The sequence below is a fragment of the Brachyhypopomus gauderio genome, unplaced genomic scaffold (assembly GCF_052324685.1).
Source record: "Brachyhypopomus gauderio isolate BG-103 unplaced genomic scaffold, BGAUD_0.2 sc73, whole genome shotgun sequence".
Classification (NCBI taxonomy): domain Eukaryota; kingdom Metazoa; phylum Chordata; class Actinopteri; order Gymnotiformes; family Hypopomidae; genus Brachyhypopomus; species Brachyhypopomus gauderio.
In genome coordinates, this window is record NW_027506894.1 from 909,057 (window position 1) to 918,461 (window position 9,405).

A 9,405-nucleotide genomic window follows, 5' to 3' on the forward strand; every position below is an offset into this window, starting at 1 on the left:
GACCTATGAGAGTGCTGTGATGATCTATGAGAGTGCTGTGATGATCTATGAGAGTGTTGTGATGACCTATGAGAGTGCTGTGATGATCTATGAGAGTGTTGTGATGATCTATGAGAGTGCTGTGATGATCTATGAGAGTGTTGTGATGATCTATGAGAGTGTTGTGATGACCTATGAGAGTGCTGTGATGATCTATGAGAGTGCTGTGATGACCTATGAGAGTGTTGTGATGACCTATGAGAGTGTTGTGATGATCTATGAGAGTGTTGTGATGACCTATAAGAGTGCTGTGATGACCTATGAGAGTGTTGTGATGACCTATGAGAGTGCTGTGATGATCTATGAGAGTGTTGTGATGACCTATGAGAGTGCTGTGATGACCTATGAGAGTGCTGTCATGACCTATGAGAGTGTTGTCATGACCTATGAGAGTGCTGTCATGACCTATGAGAGTGCTGTGATGACCTATGAGAGTGCTGTGATGATCTATGAGAGTGCTGTGATGACCTATTAGAGTGCTGTGATGATCTATGAGAGTGCTGTGATGACCTATGAGAGTGCTGTCATGACCTATGAGAGTGTTGTGATGACCTATGAGAGTGCTGTGATGATCTATGAGAGTGTTGTGATGATCTATGAGAGTGTTGTGATGACCTATGAGAGTGTTGTGATGATCTATGAGAGTGTTGTGATGATCTATGAGAGTGCTGTGATGATCTATGAGAGTGTTGTCATGACCTATGAGAGTGCTGTCATGACCTATGAGAGTGCTGTGATGACCTATTAGAGTGCTGTGATGATCTATGAGAGTGTTGTGATGATCTATGAGAGTGCTGTGATGATCTATGAGAGTGCTGTCATGACCTATGAGAGTGCTGTCATGACCTATGAGAGTGTTGTGATGATCTATGAGAGTGCTGTCATGACCTATGAGAGTGCTGTGATGACCTATGAGAGTGCTGTGATGATCTATGAGAGTGCCATGATGGCCAAAGTGTTTCTGAGATTTCCAGAGGAGAGCTTCTGTTCACCCGTCACACTGTTCATCTGTTCACCTGTCACAGTGGGAATCACACAGAACTCCCACACGATGGCGGCTCAAAGACAGAATAAACAGGACCATTACAAACGTGTAGCTCATCAAAGGAGAGTTGGGGTTGTTCACACAGCTAAAGTCAGTAGTGGCTGCAGTGTTGAGGATCACACTGTTATTCTCCAGTCACAACAACATCATTTATGTGATGAATGGGTCTTAGGTAACTCAATATATGTAACTGGTGCAAATGTTATCTGTGAATTATCTCTGACCTTGAAGTCCAGGTGATACCTCACTGCATTGCAGATATACCAGTGCCGTCCCAGTGTTGAGGGACATTAGGCCTTTTGTGTCTCCTGGTACACCACTCAGATTATGGACCAAGTCTGATAACAGAGGTGTCAATTCCAGGTTCAGAAAGTAAAAGTCCTCACCAGGATTTTGCTCAGGCTTCCTGGATTGTGTTAATTCCACTAATTTTACCTGGATTGCACTAATTAGAAAATCTAGCAAGCTTGAGCAAAATCCTGGTGAGGACTTTTACTTTCTGAACCTGGAATTGACACCTCTGCTGAGGGCAGTCATGGCCTGGTGGTAGGGAACTGGTCTTGTGACCGGAGGGTCGTGGGTTCGATTCCCAGACCTGAGGCCATGACTGAGGTGCCCCTGAGCAAGGCCCTTAACCCTCAATTGCTCACTTGTATAAAAATGTAAGTCGCTCTGGATAAGGGCGTCTGCCAAATGCCATAAATGTAAATGTAATGTAATGCTGATAGCTTAATCATAGTTCATCAGTCCTAGGGTTTATCATAACCTGTCAGAGAACAATGTCTATGATTGAGTCAGTAGAGAATGTGTTCATTATTCATTTTTGCTAACATCACTTACTACAGAGTCAAAGGGATGGACTATCTGGGCAGGACCTCATGAGAACAAGTGATGACAGGTGTCAGCCAATCAGATAGCACTTGTATTCTGAATTCTGAAATCTATATTCTGAACTCTGAATTCTATATTCCGAAGTCTGAATTCTGCATTCTGAACTCCAACGTAACATTTTCCAGTCACTTGATGTGCTTGCAGAACTCTGGTCCCAAAACTATAGTATCTCTAATAAAATATACGCCGTCAGAGCTGCTAACCTCTAATAAACTACTGAATCTCAGCTTTATCCTTTCAGGTTTCATTCCCAGGTGTAGTCCAGCTCTGCTCTGCATCTACAGGATTTATAAGCCTGTCTTGTAAGATGCATATCTGTTATATTAATGACAATATAAGAGAAATGTCACTTGCCCTCACACCAAATGTAAACTCTGGTGAACTGACAGGACTTCTCACTCAGATCTGTGTGGGCGTCAGTGAGAACCTGCAGGATTTATGGCTTTCAATCTCCACCCTAAGCGAGGTGAGTCCCTTCTATTGCTTGTTTTCTCCACATTAGTGCCCATATCATCATTCTTTTTAAGTGCGTGTTTAACCTTCGCCATGTCAGCCTCAAGTCAGGCCATGTTCCCCTGAGACGTCTCCGCCCCCAGCACTGCCAAACCCATCCATCAAAGGGAGCTTGTCTAATTCATCCTCACGCTAACACATGCGTGTACACCTTTAGGATGCTGTGGTATGTGTGTTATTGTGTAATATGTACAGTAAGGTTCGTTTTGAGATTTGCTCAGATCTTCAGCAGAGGTAAAAATATCCTTCTTGTTTATTTTACTCCTTTGTCTGTAATGACTCTGTGTCCACCGGTCTCTACCGGTCTCCACCAGTCTCCACCGGTCTCCACCCATATCCCCGTCTTCTCACCAGGACGTGTCACTGATGGAGCGGCTGCTGTCTCTAGCTTAGTGTTGTTGATCTTGTTGTGTTCCCTCTGCCCACGCATGGCTACAGAGATCCAGACGAGCGCGCCCGTCTCTGGGGACGCGGGGAAGCCTGCAGTCACCTTGTTCAGTGCTCCCACAATCACATTAACCCTGTACAGCGGAGTGAGATCCACTCTCTCCGTGCACAGAATCCCTGATCAGCTCCTGCACTCCAGACACGCCACTCAAATAAACCTCCCAACTGTCTGCACGGAGTCTGTGGCCGTGGTTTCTTCTACCCAAACACATGCAGGATTCGTAGCATCCTCTGATAATAGGAAATTATTCCTTTGATCCTAGAGCCTCTCTGATGTATCTTCTAGATTATGTATTATGCATTTTCTAGATTATTTGTTATGCATATTCTAGATCATTTGTTATGCGTATTCCAGATTATTTGTTATGTGTATTCTAGATTATTTGTTATGCGTATTCTAGACTATTTGTTATGGGTATTCTAGATCATTTGTTAGGCCTAATCTAGATCATTTGTTATGTGTATTCTAGATTATTTGTTAAGCGTATTCTATACTATTTGTTATGGGTATTCTAGATTATTTGTTATGTGTATTCTAGATTATTTGTTATGTGTATTCTAGATTATTTGTTATGTGTATTCTAGATTATTCATTGTGCATATTCCAGACAGCTCTTCCCTGGGAGCGGGCACTGAGCCATGGTGAACATGTTCGGAAGTGAGATGGCTAAAGTACATCCTCCTCTTCAGGCTGAGATGGAAAGTCAAGGGGGGGAAACAGACATTTGACTGAAAGCCACGTTATTACGTTACTGGATAAAGCCAATTTCATTTCTCCTCTTGAAATTCAATAAGCAAGAGTATCTTAACTTCCAAACAGCCTCAGATCACAAAGGGCAGGAGACTGCACGCAACACTGATTATACATTTTCTTGGTTCACAATCACTAGAACACAATCACCAATTCACAGGAATGATTATCTAAAACCAGATAAAGGTGTTGTGAATTTTGAAATGATATGCCTGAAATACATTCATGATTGTTATAATGTAATTCAGAAACTGAACGCTGGTTGCATGAAGCATTTCTAATCAGAACACAGTTAGGAAACGTTCTGTCTAATAATTTGAATACATGTCACAACTATTAAATGAAATTCATGTAGATGAATGTGCTGCAGAGAATGTTTGGTTGAGCTGCTGAGCACAGAGCTGCATGTTCTCAGTTGTGGAGTTGTGCCAGTTGCTGTAGTAAAAGTCCAGTTAAGATTGTGATCATTCTTGCCATGCTGTCATATATGATCATTTCTGAATCTTAGTTAGTGCAGAGCATCACAAGCCAGGTTATTCCACTGCCTTTTGATATGGAGGCAGAATGAAACAGTGCCCCCTGGCAGACCCAGTTTGTATTGCATTCATCTACTTTTCAAAGTCCATCCAGATCTCTGGGAGCACCACAACCAAAGGCGCTGATCAGTATGATCTGTATGATCTTTATGATCAGTATGATCAGTATGATCAGTATGATCTGTATGATCTTTATGATCAGTATGATCTGTATGATCTTTATGATCAGTATGATCAGTATGATCTGTATGATCTGTATGATCAGTGTGATCTGTATGATCTGTATGATCAGTGTGATCTGTATGATCTGTATGATCAGCCGTATTCAGGCGTTCAGATTTCCTCTGCATGTCTTTGAAATGTGACGAGGGCTTCAGCACATTAGTGGTGCACCAGGTTAGTTTGAGGCCTATGGGCTTTATGTCCTTTATAAGCCTACATGGATACAGCCAGGCAGACTCCATTTGTGCCGGTCTGCAGCACTACAGAGTCATGTTTCCTCTGGTCGATCTGTTTAAGCAACAAGCCCTTTAAATGATGAATGAGGTGTGATGACTCTCCTGCTTAGAGATCTTCCACTTCATTGGTCTGTGTTTGGCATCCCTGCAAATAAATGTTAGTCAGTTTCACCATGTTGCATTAAATTAATAATAAGACAAGACAGCGATGCTCCTGGAGGAACACAGAGGAGGATCTCTGCACGCTTGACAGACAGCAGCCGCTCACTCGCTCTGACACGCAGTCTGGAGGAACACAGCAGACACCCCAGTGCGTGTGGCGGACAGATGTACACTGCACATAACCTTGAACGGAGCGACCGGCAGTGATCGCCGACGGGCCGGACAACACCGCGGTAATGAAATGAAAAATGGAGAGAGAGAGAGAGAGAGAGAGAGAGAGAGAGAGAGAGAGAGAGAGAGAGAGAGAGAGAGAGAGAGAGAGAGAGACAGCAGAAGTGAAAGAAGATGGGAGACAGAGGGAGGGAGGGAGAGAGAGAGAGAGAGTGGAGAGAGAGTGACAGAGACTGGGAGGGGCCTGACACATACTCAAACAAACACACAAAAGCTCTCTCTCTCACACACACACACACACACACGTACACACACTCAAACACACAAAACACAAAGCTGTCAACATGATGACACAAAGCAGGAGTGATTTACACAATTTAACACTCAGTTTCTTTAGAGTTGTTTGCCGATATCTTCTGTTAAAGGGTAGTTGTGATTTATTGTCTGAATGCATCATTGTAATTCTGTCTCACCCAGTCTGTAAATCTGTAAGGTAAGTCTTGCTTTTATTAATAGGCCAGATCACACACACTTTAGATCAACACACCAGGTCACACACTTTAGATCAACACACCAGATCACACACACTTTAGATCAACACACCAGGTCACACACTTTAGATCAACACACCAGATCACACACACTTTAGATCAACACACCAGGTCACACACTTTAGATCAACACACCAGATCACACACACTTTAGATCAACACACCAGGTCACACACACTTTAGATCAACACACCAGGTCACACACTTTAGATCAACACACCAGATCACACACACTTTAGATCAACACACCAGATCACACACACTTTAGATCAACACACCAGGTCACACACACTTTAGATCAACACACCAGATCACACACACTTTAGATCAACACACCAGGTCACACACACTTTAGATCAACACTTGGCACTTCAGAACAAGAGTATGAAGTTATAGTTCATATTCTTCATTGGCAGGAATACTAACCCTGATTTTTGCCTCAGAGACAGAACTGAACATTTGAAGGCTATAAGCACACGTGTCAATCATGACTGCATCATGATCAAACACTGACGAGTGTGTGAGGTCACGTGCCATCCCACGAGAGGGAGGACTGGTTAGTAATTACACAGCACCGGGTCTTTAGGTATAGATATATTGCCATCATTTGACACCAAAATCGCACTTCCGTTTTAATGTTAAAACAGTGAATCAGCGCGTGAGGCTCTGTGTGGTTAATAGTTCGTGGTTAGTGATGATTACAGTGATGTTTGTCTCTTTATCTCTGTAGCTTCTGAAAGGGCTTCAGTGGCTGCAGTGTGTTTGGGGTCTAAACCAGGTGTGTGTGAGTCACTAAACCCATTGAGGTGCAAGAGAAAGAATAAGAGAGGACCTAAAATATGTGACCTATATGTGACCTATATGTGAACTATATGTGACCTCTGTGTGAACTATATGTGAACTATATGTGACCTATATGTGACCTCTGTCTGATGTATATGTGACCTATATGTGAACTATATGTGACCTCTGTCTGATGTATATGTGACTTATGTCTGAGAGGCAGACAACGTTGCCTCTTCTCCTGGAGTCTGCCTTATAGCATAAGTCACACAACACAGACCCAGGAGAGAGACACAGAAGAGAGACCCAGAGAGACACACAGGAGAGAGACCCAGAGAGAGAGACACAGAAAGACCTAGAAGTCAGCGATTTTGAGACATAGTTCTTTGAAAGAAACGACACAATCAGAATGAGATCAGAATGAGATGTGCGTAAGGTGCTGCTCTTGCATCTGAAGTCTTGTGGGATTCAGGAAGCCAAGCTGAGCACAGATGCTGTTTCATTAGAGCTTCAGGAAAACTGCATCTGTGCTCAACTTGCCTTCCTGAATCCCACATGACCTCATATTGCACAGTACTGCATCTAGTTAGTATTCACTGTCACCACAATAGCAGGAAAGGCAAGCTCAAAATCTTTAGTAGTAATGTTTTATCAGTACTAATGATTAGTATTGAACTAATAGTCCAATCAATACTAGTGATAAATATTCCTCTAGTAGTGTCCAATCAATACTAGTGATTAATATTGCATTAATAGTGTCCAATCAATATTAGTCATTAGTATTGATGTATTGATTTGACACTCCAAATTATAGCTGTCATGGCCTGGTGGTTAGGGAACTGGTCTTGTGCCTGGAAGGTCGTGGGTTCGATTGCACACTTGTATAAAAAAAAAAATCAGCTAAAAATGTAAGTCGCTCTGGATGAAGGTGTCTGCCAAATGCCATAAACGTAAAAATGTAAATGTAGCCGAACCCCTTGTCTTTCCAGCTATAATCTAATTCATTCATGTTTCTTTATTATTAATATTATTTTGGCCTAAAAATATGTCCTGTTCAAATGTTGCTTGTTTTTACTTAATTAAATCAGTGAAGTTTGCCCAATGACCAAATGAACACTGAAGCCTCACTGTTTACTCTGATGTACTGAGTCTTTCATGTGTCCACCTGTGTCATGAGGTGCAGGTGTGTTTCTGTGGACAGATGTTTGAGGAAGTCAAGTCTCCAAACATCACACAGCACACGACACACAGCACAAAACACACAACACACAGCACACAGCACACAACACACAACATACATCACACAACACACAGCACAAAACACATAGCACACAGCACACAACACACAGCACACAACATAAATCACACAGCACACAGCACACAAAGCACACAACACACACCACACAGAACACACAACACAGCAGCACACAGCACACAGCAGCACAGAGAGGACCAGACTTGAGAGTCTGAGAACAGAGTTCTCATTGCTACTGTTTCTGTCTTTCTGTCTTTCAGAAATAATTCTCGCCCGCTGCAATCAGATCTCCCTCACAATATCTCTCTAACTGGAAATAGAAAGTGATTGCTTTGATAAGAATTGAAACCAGTAATTCAACCCTCTGATATCTTCCAGTGAGTTCATTAAAGTTTATTGCAGACGCTAAGACCCAATTTCTGAAACTATGTCTCTTTTGTCGAAACTTAACACACAGCAGCCAATGCTACACACAGCACGCAAAACATCTCACAATTTTGGAAAAAACACACACTTCAACCAAAACTCTTGCAGCTCTTGCCAAAACCATATTATTGCATCTAAACGCTACACACAAATATCAGATGATTAGTCTTTCATATATGTGACTACACACTGAAGTGACAAATGGAAAACACTACTACCATGTGTTTGAGTGTTTAGTTTGTAGTCTGCTGTGAAGGTTTGTCAGAAGTCTTACATGAATATTCACAAATATTGAGGTTATTTCTGCATATTCAGTACATTTACACCATAAAGTAAAACGCAATTACAAGGGAATGTTTTTCTTTTTTTTTGTTTTGCATGAACACTACAGCAACACATTTTGAACTGTCTGGATGATGCTACAGTGTAGCAGCACAGATAAGTTTAGACCCTTTGCCTCCAGAAAACCCAAGGCATGGTTGACCACATGGTCATGTGTGTGAAGAAGTGTGTTTAATGTTTTGCAAAAAGTGTGTTTTAGAATTTTTAAATGAGTGTAAGGGAGAGAATGTGCTTAAGGTTTAGTGCACCAGGTCAATAAATAGGCTACGTGGGTTAGTTGTTTCCAAAGTTCTGCTATAAGTATGACTTTTTGGGTCTTAGCGTCTGTAAAAAACAGTAATTATTCCATCGCTAGCTTCCAGATTATTATGACAAACAGGTTCTTTATTACAAATCAGTGTGTAAATCAAGACTTCAGTAGTGCCATTGTGACATCATAAGTGTAGTTCTGCAGAGCGTGGTGCTCAGATCAGACTTCACTACTGCCATTGTGACATCATACGTGTAGTTCTGCAGAGCGTGGTGCTCAGATCAGACTTCACTAGTGCCATTGTGACATCATACGTGTAGTTTTGCAGAGCGTGGTGCTCAGATCAGACTTCAGTAGTGCCATTGTGACATCATAAGTGTAGTTCTGCAGAGCGTGGTGCTCAGATCAGACTTCACTACTGCCATTGTGACATCATACGTGTAGTTCTGCAGAGCGTGGTGCTCAGATCAGACTTCACTAGTGCCATTGTGACATCATAAGTGTAGTTCTGCAGAGCGTGGTGCTCAGATCAGACTTCGGTACTGCCATTGTGACATCATACGTGTAGTTCTGCAGAGCGTGGTGCTCAGATCAGACTTCACTAGTGCCATTGTGACATCATAAGTGTAGTTTTGCAGAGCGTGGTGCTCAGATCAGACTTCACTAGTGCCATTGTGACATCATAAGTGTAGTTCTGCAGAGCGTGGTGCTCAGATCAGACTTCAGTACTGCCATTGTGACATCATACGTGTAGTTCTGCAGAGCGTGGTGCTCAGATCAGACTT